Source organism: Aquila chrysaetos, chromosome 22 (genome assembly GCF_900496995.4).
Source record: "Aquila chrysaetos chrysaetos chromosome 22, bAquChr1.4, whole genome shotgun sequence".
Lineage (NCBI taxonomy): Eukaryota > Metazoa > Chordata > Aves > Accipitriformes > Accipitridae > Aquila > Aquila chrysaetos.
The window spans coordinates 14,893,402-14,906,102 of NC_044025.1; the positions used below are offsets into that span (position 1 = coordinate 14,893,402).

Below are 12,701 nucleotides of genomic sequence, written 5' to 3' on the forward strand. Positions count from 1 at the left end.
ATTTTCAAAATCTTCTATTTGGTTCATCTCCTGGACACTTAGGAGACCACCAACCGGTCCCTGTAGTGTAAAGACTACTTAAATGAGAATGAGATATTGTTCTTACATAGCCTGTTAGGTACACATGGGTAAGCAAAGGCAGGAAGGACCTGGGGAAGGTTCTTAAGCTGAAATCCTCAAGTATATCCTGGTGCTTTCAGTAAGGCACCTCATGAGCATCAATTTGATGTGATCTAGAGAAAGGTTTTTCATTTTCAAACAGTGGCACAAAATTAATGTCTCCAGCCTAAGATTTGATCTGAACTAAGATCATGGAGAACTAGTGAGTAGCAAGAATCTATATGATCTGATTAATCAGAACTGATTGATTATTGTTGCCTAGTTTGGACAGTGCTGTCTAGAACAGTGTTTTTAAAGCACATAATCTTGATGGTATATCTCTTCTGATTAGCCCTTCAAAAGAATATTCATGTAGGTTGGAGCTGCAGCATCTCTGCTGAAGTATTTTGATGACATAATGGGTTGTTATAAATATATAATTTGCCCAAGTGAAACAAGTCCAGCTATTTAGGGTAGGTCAGAGCATCAAGTTACTGTGCCCTCTCTAACATAATTTTTACTATCTCTTAGGTCAGAGAGATCCTGTTTAAATGCAAAAGCATTTTGTAATTGCAATTTGCAAAACAATGAGAGAAATATGCACAACATGGTTTGCTGATAAAGCAGAATTTTGTCAGAGTAGGACACTGTTTAAACGTTTACCCTGGCGGCACCAGCTGTTTTCTAAAGTACTGCTAAATGACAGAAGCAGATACTGACAGGAGAAGATACACTTATGGGCAATACAAGGAAAGGCCAAGAATAAAACTTGAAAACATTTTACTTGTAAATAACAGCACAAATACAAGAAATCTGTGAGTCCACAGACAGGATACTGATGATAGAGAGACATTCATCATCATATAGGCCATTATGTCAAGAAGGGAAAACTTCAGGAGCAGGGTATGAGACAGCAGTTATTTTATCCTTTATCAATATACAACAACCAAAGATGCTGATGTTCAGTACTTACCTTTTTATCCATTATTTCCTATGACTTTCTCTTCCTAATATTGCAAACAGCAACCGCTTTTTGCAACATTGTGAATGATGTTTAATACTTAGATTAAATGAGAGCTGGGGGGCAGAGAAGTATTAAATGCAGAGATGATACCATTTTAACAGACTGCTGGTCTTTGTCATAAGTAAGCTATCAAACTTAGACCTAACAAAATCCATCAGGAGCACAGCAGCTTTGCCAGCAGCTATTACAAAGGGAATAGGGAATAATTTTAAGTCAAGGCAAATAAATTCTATTGGGATTAGACAAATTCACAGATGGTAGAACCACCAGTGGCTATGAAAAACAAGAGTCTACATGCAACCACTCACTATACCTTTAACCAGAAAGGGAGGGTGAGCAGAAAGCAAGCCATTTGGACTTATTTCTTTGCTTGGCCTCCAAGGTGTAGTTGTAGAAAGGAGACAGCAGAAAAGGAAAGCAAGGCATAACAGCATATTAGCTACAAGCAATACGTTGGACCCTCTTCTCCTGTATCCCTCAAACCTGTGGTGCTGATGCTGTGAAAGGCATGCCATCCTAGATCTGAGGGCAAGGAGCCAGCAACTCAAAAGACAGAGGAAAAAAGATTTACGTAGCAAGGGAGGCGGGAAGATGTGACAAGGAAAAGGGAGCCTCAATGACCTGAGCGAAAATAAACAGAGAACCACTTGCCTGAACGGCATTTTTGAGTTCTGACCACATCAGCCAGGTCTCCAGGAGAGACAATTCCTTGTACAACATCAGCAAATTAGTCCAGTCTCCAGTTGTGACTAATGCCTGGTAGAAAGCTGTAACGGAGAGAAAACATGAACGCAAGCTGGTCAGTTATGCACTGAAGAGAATAAGGAAAACAAACAAAATGTCTCTGAACCTGCAAGTGTCAACACAAACCCAAAAGACTGATAGGCTTGTTTTCTTAATGTGGGGCTGTAGTATGGTGAGCGCAGAGAATGGGAGTGATTCTTACAGCGGCTGCTTGCAGGAGGTCAATACGTAGCACAGTGGTTACCTCAAACATATATGTGAAGGTAGAGCCAAAGGGGTTCCAGCACTTAGATTTGTTTTCTCATCTTTTATCTGCAGCGAAGCTTGTGATAGCAGCCACATGGGAAGAGCCAATGACGTTTCTGCCCATGGTTGCAGCATACCCTGTGAAATACTGTATCCCTTCAGTACTTCATCTCAAGGACTCCAAAAGCCAGGTCAGAGACTCTGAGGCTGAACACACGGAGGAAAACCTGTGTGCACCGAGTCACAGGAGGAGACTACCACCTTATGGACCTACCTCAAGGGCTGGAAAAACCCCAACCTACTTTATTCCCTCAGTTTGTTCACCTGAGCACAATTCAGCCCACCGCACTGTGCAGGAGAAGCACAAACGTATCAGAAGGACTGCTGCAGTGGAGCTGAGCATCAGTGCAAGCGGTTACAGGGACTGATTCGAAACGCCAGCTTTGAGACCTGCTGTTACAAGGTACAGCTCTAGGGGTGAAACAAGAGAGACTTTAGAGAAGCATCTTCTTGCTGTTCCTGATGAAATGAAGTATTACTGCCCGCTGAGACTCTCTCTGTGTTCTGCTGCTCAAGTACAATTATTACTCCACCCTCAGCAGTGCTTTTGTGCCCGTTCCTGATAAGACCAGGGGCTGCTTTTCCTGCTGTATCTGATCTTGCATTGCCACACAACCCACAGGAACTGATCCTGCCAGGCCTCAACAGGCCATACAGCACAGACCAGAACTATAAAAAGCCAGTGCGTTCCCCACCTCAGAGCAAAGGGAAAGCCTGGAGGGAGGAGATGCTGCCAGTTGTTTTCTACAATGATTCTTTTCACACTTTCTAGTCACTCACTCCAAGCTCCATAGATACCTGCAGGGTCAAAACGCTGTCCTCAGGAGTTGGAGTAGTGACCTTGATAAGTGACACAGCCAATACGAAGTCCTTTCTTTGGAAGGAATTGCCCCCAGTACAATCTTTTCTCATTCAGTCTTCGTTTTCCTTCAGGCAAAATCTGCCAGAACTTAATACTTCCAATTCTGGTTTTTTTTCCTTCATCTTCTTCTTTATTTTATTTCATTTTATTTTGTGTGTTGTCCCAGCCTCCCTTCTCAGAGGTGTCTCCCTGGGGAAATTCATGTCCCTTGTACTTTTTACTCTGTGCACATAATAGAACATTATCTGCATAATTTATCTTTCACTACATGTTGTCTTCCTTCTAGCTAAGTGTTTTTCTAAAATAAATATATAACCTCATCGTGTATACTGAGAAAAAGAGCCAACAAGCTTGTTCTATATGACAACTCTATAATATCCAAAACCTGAACCACCAAGAATATGTTAGCTCAGTCCTTTGGGTCAAATGCAACTGTAAAGCTAGTCTTTCTCCTGCCTCTCTCTGTATTTTTCAGTGTTCCATTCTTTCTGTAGATCTAATGAAACCCCCACAAGGCTGAATCCAGATAAGATTTGGAATTGAAATGCAACCCACAAAGCAAGGGAATTCAAAGAGATAAGACAAAACCCCCTCTGCTTTTAATGCCTTTTATCACACCTCTGAATGGCAGGGTATGAAACAACAGCATATCTATGGGACAGGGAAGGGTGGGAGCATTGGTCATGGACTAATTAGCATGACCATAACATCCAGACCACGTGTGGCAGAGAAGTTGCTTCCATGTAGCATGCTTTCAAGAAGCACAACTGCCAGTTAGTACATATTACAGCTCACAGTATGTGGGGACCTGACAAAGCATTTGACCACGTCTTGAAGTTAAATGTGCCGGGGCTGTTGTGGTCCAGTCAACACAATCGTCAGTCAGCTTCTCTTACATTCTCTTGAGCATGAGGACAGCATAGCGCTTTGCTGATGCTGCTGGGATTTCCAGGTGTTTATAGCTATGAGCAAGAAAATCTGATAGAGATACATAACAAAACAGGTTCTTTTCTATTGCAGCCTGAGGTTTTGTAGCAAATCTGAATCACAGCATATTAGGGTGAAAACATGTCCTGAATACTGAGACAGTTAAAAATCTTCCTTCTTCATTTATTTTACCATGTGACTACATCTGTGCAATTAAAAGTGAATTCGATGTTTCCATGTTTCTTCTCATTTTCCTTTATGATGATTTCAAAAGTGAACCAGTTTTTCTCCTTAGCACAACGCTGTTATGGTCCTTGTTTTGTATCATCCTTCCCATTTGCACCAGTTCACCAGCAGGTTCAGAGCCTAAGGTTAGATGGTACTGGGTCTACGCCATGTGAGGACTGAGTTGTAGATTTGCAATAATAGGCAAATCCAAGAACAAGGTTTGGAGTTTCCTCCCAAACCCGTCACACTTCTACTTTCTACAGATATCTTTAGATGGGCTGAATTGTCCTTGGAGATTCTAGATCTCTCCAAGGGCCGTTTATGGGATCAATCAGGTTCCTAAGCACAGGTGTTTGTTACCACTTCAGATAATTGAGGGTCTCCCACCTGACTTCTGAAAGTGCTGGGCCTCCAGAAAGCCCAATGTGGATGTCTCTCATACTTCTGGGAATCCATAGTAGCATTACAAGTCTAGGCACCTGAATCTCCCTAGATTCAGACCTGTCTTTGTGATGGCTATGGTTGCATTGAGTGAATCTCAGGCCATGGGGCTTTTTTTAGAAGGTCGCACCAGCAGATTTGTGCCAAACCAAAGATTCTGACTCGATGCAGGGTTAAAAGCCCTCCAGGTGCTTTGCTGTCCCATCCACGGTGTCCCCATTTATGCATTTTATAGTGTTCCCTTTCTGATTTCCTTAGACCAAGTTACGTTTCTTCGAAGAACCTGAGTAAGGCAATGTGAAGTTAGCTTCACTAACTCACTCTTAATTGCCTGGTGCACTGTCACAAGACTAATGGCCTAGTTTAAAGAACATCACTGTCAGGGGGTCCTTTTTAAATAGGATTCACACCGTGCAATGAGAGGAAGCCCTTATATCTAAAAAAATGACAATATGAAAGGAGAGACCTTGATCTCAACAGATTAAATTTGGATTTTATTGAAGACATTCAGAGTTAGGAACATGTTACCTGTTGGAGTCATCCGCAAAGCCCCAAAAATAGGAAAAAAAGGTCTGTCTCCTCTCTCCTTTCATAGCAGTGCAACGCTCTTCTTTGAATTTTTATATTTTAGCAGAAAAGCTCAATCCAGACTCAAGAGCTGTGGAAAATTGACCTGTTTTCATTACAGGTTCTTTGATAATCTCTGAGCCTTTGAGGGTCCTTCCCAGGGAAGTGAACACAAAGACACAAACATGGAGGTGGGCTTGCACATGGCCTCAATGGGAAGGGGAAGAAGCAAGGAAGGTTTAACTCAAAACACACCAAAACTTTTCAAAGCTTCCCATCTCCTCTCAACATCAGCTGTTCCTTACAAGCCTTCCTTTGAAGTCGAAGGCCACAGTCAGGGACTTCCTTGGAGGAGAGAAGTTTCATCTCTGTCCTTGTTTTGCCAAATCCACCATTCTCCCTTAACAACAAAAGTTTTTATCTCATGTGCTCATCAGAGCCAAGAAGACGGTATGAAACATGATCCTCTGCCATCAGGGCTACTATCAGGACTCAGACTTGGATTGCTCTTTCTCATCATTTCTGTGGGTGTCTCATTATCACATTTATGTCAGCCTCAGAGTGGGATCCAACACAAGTGTCCTTCAGGCAGGTGAAGTCACACTGCCCTTTCTTCTTTCATTTTCTCTGTGTTTGGGTGATAGTCTGTTATCAGTAATGGGAAGAAATTGTCCCTATGCTGTATCAGCGCAGAGATAAGTCTCCTAGCCTGGCTTTTCTTCAAAGCACATGAAAGGATCTCCGAAAGGAAGTTACGATAGGAAAAGTGAGAAAAGTGGTCAGCTGGCTCCCATTTGCTTGACTGGAAGCACGTGTCCAATATCAGCCATCTCATTGTCTCTTAGGGGACAAAAATACCACAATCAACCTCCAAACACTCTAATTTCAAAGTCAGGATCTGTGAGACTAGGTAATCATAGAGCAACGCTGATTCCTTGGGAACAGCTATCAGCACCCACTCAAATGTCAACACTCAAAGCAAAGACTGATGGAAGTACGGTCACCTTATCAGTACTAGCTGTCCTAGAGATTTAACGATTTGAAGAAAGAACCTGAGTTGTAATAAAACTTAATAGCATCATCTGAAAGGCATCAGATAAGTCTAAATTGCCACAATAAGAAAATAATGTTCCACCAATTTTTGTCCTAGTTAAAAATCATCTTCGTACAAGTATATGGTAAGGATGGGAATATGTCATGAGTTGTAACTGAAGGTAACTGATTTCTCTCCCTCAGCCTGTATCAGTAAAACCTCAGTTTCATCCAGTTTGGGGCACTGGACCTCGAAAAAAGGAGTGGAACAATTGCAGAAATTCCAGAGAACAGAAATGTGAACTGTCTAACATCAAAGACCGTGATCTATAAATAAGCAATGAGGGAGCTGGTCGTTCAGACAGAGAAGAGAAAAACAATGGACAGAGCAATTGTAAAAAGGCTGTTGGAAAGAGAAAGGAAATCTGTTTGCTATGACCAGGATGGCTAGCATAAGAAATAATGGGCTTAAGTGGCAGGAAGAGATATGAGGGTTAGACATCAGGAAAAGCTTCCTAACAGTGAGGGGAGTAGGGGACTGGAGTGGATTGCCTGGGGCGTGGTAGAGTCTCACTGTTGGAGGCTTTTAAAGAACAAACATCCATCAGAAATGATATATATAGACAGCTGATCCTTGCTAAAGGGGGAGGAAAATGGATAAAGAAACTTCTTAAAGCCCTTTCTCCCCTGTTTTTTCTCTGATCCTGTAAAGCTACTAAAGAGACCCCAGCCTGCTCAAAATCCCAAGGACATGGTCAAAGACAGCTATAACAAAGCCTCCTGCAGTGAAACTGCAGAGTCCTTGCAAACCTCTCAACAAACCAGGGGGCTGCTCAGAATAACCTGCAGTGTGTTATACCAAGGAGACAAGTGAACTGCTGCCACTTTATTTTACTTGACGTTTAAACAATGGACTAGCTTCCACTAATACAATTAGTTTCACTAATACCTCCAAAACTACCTGCATGGTGAAGGCTAGGTGTGTCCTTGCTGAATCAGAATCTAACTACAGCACCCTGTCCTGGGCCACTGAAATACACTCCTCTGCCAATGCAAAACTTTACAGTATAGGAGTCTCTATATCCTGGAGTAGCTTCATAATCTAACACACGAGGGAACAGTCCTGCCATTATCAGATAAGGGCCCTAAATGAGAAAGGCAACATTCCCAAGGTCCAGTGCCTGTGCCCTTTTGATACTGCAGTATAAATATATTATTGTTTGTCAGACTGATCTTTCTCAGTCTGTTTCTTCATATCAGTGGTAGAGATAGGAGCTCTCTGGGGTCCTGTGAATGTAATTACTTTGCTTTCTGCATGGGGGGAGATACTTCCTTTCATTCAAGGGTGCTGTTGTCTGCAGCCTTGATTTAGTCACTTTTATCTCTATTATGAGGAATGTGGACTCTACCATGAGTTGTGCCAAGCACATCTTTAGAGTGAACATCTTGCAACTTCATGCTGCCACCTACAAAGGAGAAATAAGGTTTGCTTTATCTGCTTGCCAGAAGACAGGACATCCCTGTGGAGTACTCCCCAAGGATTCTTTGACCAGACACTGTGTGTCACCCTTGGTTTGCCCACTTACACTGGCATAAGCATTTTTCTACTTTGCAATGGCACTTAGGACCTGAAAGCCAATCTGTTGTCATGTCAGGGTTCCAGAAACATCTGATTATATTCCTTTGCAAGGGAGATGTTTTCCCCACGCCTGCTAGGGGAATTCTCCTCTGTCTTGAAGTGCAAAGTGCCATTTTTTTTCTACAAGTGTTCCCTTGGAACTTGTCCTATAAGAAGCCAGGACCTGCCGCACACCCTGACATGCTCATGAGACCTCTGCCATGGAAGCAGGACAGCTGGTGATCCAGGTTTTGCTATTCAGTACATGAAGGGGAATATTGCACAAGGAAGTACCAGGAAGCCAGTGACTCTAAATATTTACATAGTTGTGTGCTTACCCCCCAGATAAATTCAGCAGGACTCCATTTAAGGTCATAGACTTGCCACACTAACACTGGAATGAAATCTTCTCCTTTTTACTTCATTAAAAGCCTCAGGCAAGAGAGATCAAGTTTAACCTTAGCATCATTCTGTTTCAAACAGCGTATACTAATGCTGAGTGAGCTGGAAGGAGAGGTATTTATTTAATGTATTTATTTGTGTGGTATTATCAAATTTGAGGTCCAGAGACTGAAATCCTACTCTCCACAGTACTGTGTACACATTGGTTAATATGATTTGCTCTGGGAGAAAAAACACGTTGAGATATGCTAGAGGGTGAAAGTAAATATTATCGTGTGTAAAGCAGTGAGGGAGGGAATAAGGCAGAATGAGAGACAGAAAAGAAGAGAGAAATAAAATGATATATCCAAGGACACTCAAGAAACCCATGTCACAGTAGGGAACTGAATTCACATCTGTTCTGTTCCAGCTCAGCACCTTTTCTACAGGCAGCCTCCCTCAACGTGCTTCATTCATGGTCAAAACCCCAAAGAGGGAGAAGAAGAAACAAGAAAAGGAAATACTGCAGGAACTTTAACCCCACTATTGAGTACTTTTCATGGTGTCCAGGTAGTTAAGCTTAGTCTTCAATAATGTATGACAGAAAGTAATGCAATTTAAATCGGGAGAGGCAGACAGCAGGGTAGGGGAAGTAGAGGTGAGCGCTGAAGTGCGCAAGCCAAAGGAGACAATATTGTAGGAAAAAAAGCTGTGAGCCGTAATAACAGCTTTTCTTAACAGAACTTAACTAGGTTAGAGTGACCTCCGAGAGGTGCCAGAATTTTAACAGCCAAATTCTAATGTGAAGGATTATGGATATTTCTGTATAAATTGCCCTTGTTTTACATAGACCATTTTGCTGAGCACAATGTTAATTTTGCAGCTCCGCTGGAGCAGCAGCTTATAAGAAGATAAACAGAAAATGATGCCTTTAGCAGCTGACGGATACCTTGGCTGAGAGGGATGATAAAACTATTTACATGAAGATATTAAAGGCATGAAGGGTGCACCAGCTTTTTAGCAGCACTGCTCTGAATAGGGTGGGGAAGGTGGCAGTGGATGGGGAAGGGCATATTATCTTCACTCTGATTTTTACCCAACTCACAGCTATAACCAAGAGAAGACTTTTCTTCTTTAACTGCATGCTCTTCTCTGAATTTCCTTTCTTGCATAATTCTGTAGCAAGAACTGTTGAGTGAATTCCCATCCGAGGTGAAATTTGGGGTGTGATCCATGGTGCTGACAGAGCAGGAAAGGGGAAATTCAAGAGAGCTAAGGCGTAACCCGTTCTGGGAACATAAACCCAATTGCACTGGAGTGGCTGAAACAGATGGAGCTCGTAACTCCCCATGTTTCCAGCCCCTGAATCTGTGGACTTTTTTACCTTTGTGTTTCATCCAGCCTCAGCAGAGATGATGAGGGTAGAGAAAAGGGAGAAAGGAAAGGGACATCAGGATCGTGAGGTTCAAGCCAAGGTTAAGAACTCTCTCAAGCCTGTGTCAGGACATGCACTCTCTCCAGCTGTGCCTAGGCCAGTCCTGCATTGAGGGATGTACCCACTTCTTCAGGGACAGCAGATGGGATAGGAAGGGAAAATTGGAGTCTGAAAGCAATCAGTGACTTCTCAAAGCACCACCCTCAAAAACTCTGCAGCCATATCTCAAGAGACTTAGGATTCAGCCTGCATCAGCTGTGGCAAAGGGGTGAGCGAGCAAGCAGGGCAGCTGCTTGAGACCAGGCACTGGGCTGTGAAGACAGGGGAAGGAAGAGGTAATCAGTTGTGCCTGGTGGGGTACGCGTCCCCCTGCCTCTCTGGCCCAAGGAGTTATAAACTCCAAGGTCAGGCAGCCACAAAATTTCTCCTTGACTGGTCAGCTCCACTTGGCCTAATTCCAGGTATTAATGATGTAAAAATGTGCATACTTAAGAATTAATCATAACAAAATATTTTTCATTTTGAACCACCTGTTCTACTCTCTTTATACTTGCTTCTTATTAGCTCTTCTTAAATGTGAGACAAGTGACTGGCATTCATTCTAATCAAAAGGGGGGTTTTTTTGGGTTTTTTTTTTTCAAAGAAAAGATAACACTGTGGTAGCCACACTTGAATAGCACCAAGAGATTTACCTGCCCAAAATGATAGACCTGAATTCAGTGGCTCGCAGCAAGGTAATGTTAGCTCAGGTACGATCCCTCAGAACTCCACCTGGCTGCAGTCATAAATTGCTGCCTCCATTACAGCTTTGCCAATACCATTTCCATGCTGACTGCACACCAGCTTTATTGTAGTATAACGCGCATTTCACAAGAGTGTAGCAGGAATGACAGAATGGGGTTAGGACGCTAGAAAAGCCACATTATTTTTTCATCCTAGGAGTTGCAAAAGGAGGTAGAAAAGAGAAGGGCAAAGACACCAAAGGCTCAGCTCTAGGCTGCTGCTGCAACTGAGTGAAGAGAAAGACAGAGAGAAAAGGGCTGTGCTCACTCATCCAATCTAAATGTAGGAAAGTTTTTCCAAGGTATTTCCCACTAGTCTTTCACTTATTATGCATCAAGGGCAGAGCTGTCTCCATTTTATTGCACTCTGTCATTCAGAGCTGGGCTAATCATTGCTGCTGCGAATGGAGACAGTCAGTTGGGAATCTATCTTTTCAAGTGTCCCCCATGTTAGTTATACACATGCCGCTGCCCTGACTGGAGCTGCGTCTGGTGACTTTGGAAAAACTGTCTTTGTATACAAAGATCTAAAGGACACCGCGAAAAAAAGACAGGTATATATGACAAAGGAACCGAAGGACAATTCTGCTATGTCCTGAGCTTGAGTTAAGGTATCTAGAAGCAAACTTGGCTCTGATCTCCTCAGCACAACTTTAGTAACGATGCGTAATGAGCTCTGGGCAGAAATTGCCAGGCCAAGGAGACGACGCAGTGCCACGCAGCCCTATGAGGATGCGGCAGGTTGGGTTGAAGCAGCACAGCCACCTTCACTTCTCCTTAGCCAGTTCAGCAAGGTCTGCCCTCACCACTGCAGCTACTGAGACAGACCCGGGCGTAAATTTTAAATGTGGAATTTTTCAGACTGCTAGAAAGTAAGACGAGTTAGAGGTGATGTCTTGGAAAATGTTGGGTCTGGAGCAGTCATCTCATATCTTTTTTCTACCCAAGCAGCAATGTCAGAGGAGAGTCTGAGGCCATCATCCTCTCATCCTGACCTTTCCAGGCAAAGAATAAAGCCTCTTTTTAAAAACCTGCAGATTGATGGTTCCAGAGAAATAAGAGAAAAAAAAACACAGATGAGCTTCTTCAAGGGGAACAGCACACCTTAGGGTTTAATTCACAGGAGGATGTTACAATTGCACAGAGGTTGGTATCTGTGTTAGTCACTTGAGGGAGACAAAGAGCCGCACTGCGTTTGCCTGGATTCCGTAGAAGGCCTTCAAGGTAGAAGAAAAGAGAACCATAAAAGTCTTATGGTCAGTGCAAGGTCTGGAGATATCTATTAGCTTTTGGAAGCAAAAGAATGAATAATGAGATGGAAAAACCTACAGGGAAATAGAGAATTAAACAGGACTTGAAAGATCTCATGAGGCATTTCAGAAAGACTACCAAATACGAGCGAGCTGGTCAGCACAGCTTCAAACAATGTTTGTTGTAGACAATGGCAAGTGTTGGGATAGTTTGTCTGAAAGGATCTAAACTCACTGTAATGTCTGGTGAGGAAAAGAAGGCCTGAGAATACAAAGGTCATTTCAATCAGCTCAGCATGCTTAAACACTCTGACGCATCTGCTCAAAACATCTGTGGTGTTTAAACATCTGCTCCAGAGTCAAAATATTGGGAAACAGAAAATACCAATGTGCTGTGCACTAGAGAAACCACAAGTAATCTCCTTGGTGAGTGCTGTGATCAGATCTGTGTCATAAACCTAAGAGGAAATGGTAAAAAATTAACACAATTTCAAAAAGGATTGTAAGGATAATAGAGATTTTTCTCCATGGAGAAAAGCTATAAAGATGATGGCTATTGAATAGAAATCAGAAAGATGAATGAGATGATACAGCACAGGCGTGGTCACGAACATAAAATACTGTATTTGGCACTTCTGCTTTTTCACTGACATTTGAGAAAGCAGTTTGGGACAATCTGCACAATTAAACCAGAAATTGCTTAGAAGATCTATAAAGAAAACACTTTCAAGTGTTTAAGCAAAAATAACCACTGGAACTCTGTGCTGTGTGATACAACTGAAGCAACCACCTATAGCCTTCTGTAAGCTGAAAAGGATAGTTAATATAAATGGCACACAATGCGGTTTCTAGCGTGAGGGTTGCCAGAACATTTTTATTTTATTGACTCATATTGCACTTTTTTGGCAAGTTTCCTTCCTTTCTTCGTGAAGATGAAGCTTGGTTTGCTAACTTACAGCCACACAACAGATCTCTGTGGAAAGTTTCATCTGAAAGAGCTGAGCC

General features: G+C 42.5%; 1 long non-coding RNA gene across 1 annotated transcript in view; it reads right to left on the reverse strand.

The window, feature by feature from the left end:
- Positions 1 to 1,790: 1,790 nt before the first annotated feature.
- LOC115334179 overlaps positions 1,791 to 12,701 on the reverse strand; it is a 142,854-nt gene continuing 131,943 nt past the window's right edge. Inside the window, exon 4 of the long non-coding RNA XR_003921064.2 lies at positions 1,791 to 1,879. This is a non-coding gene — a long non-coding RNA (uncharacterized LOC115334179). The remainder of the gene's footprint in view (positions 1,880 to 12,701) is intronic.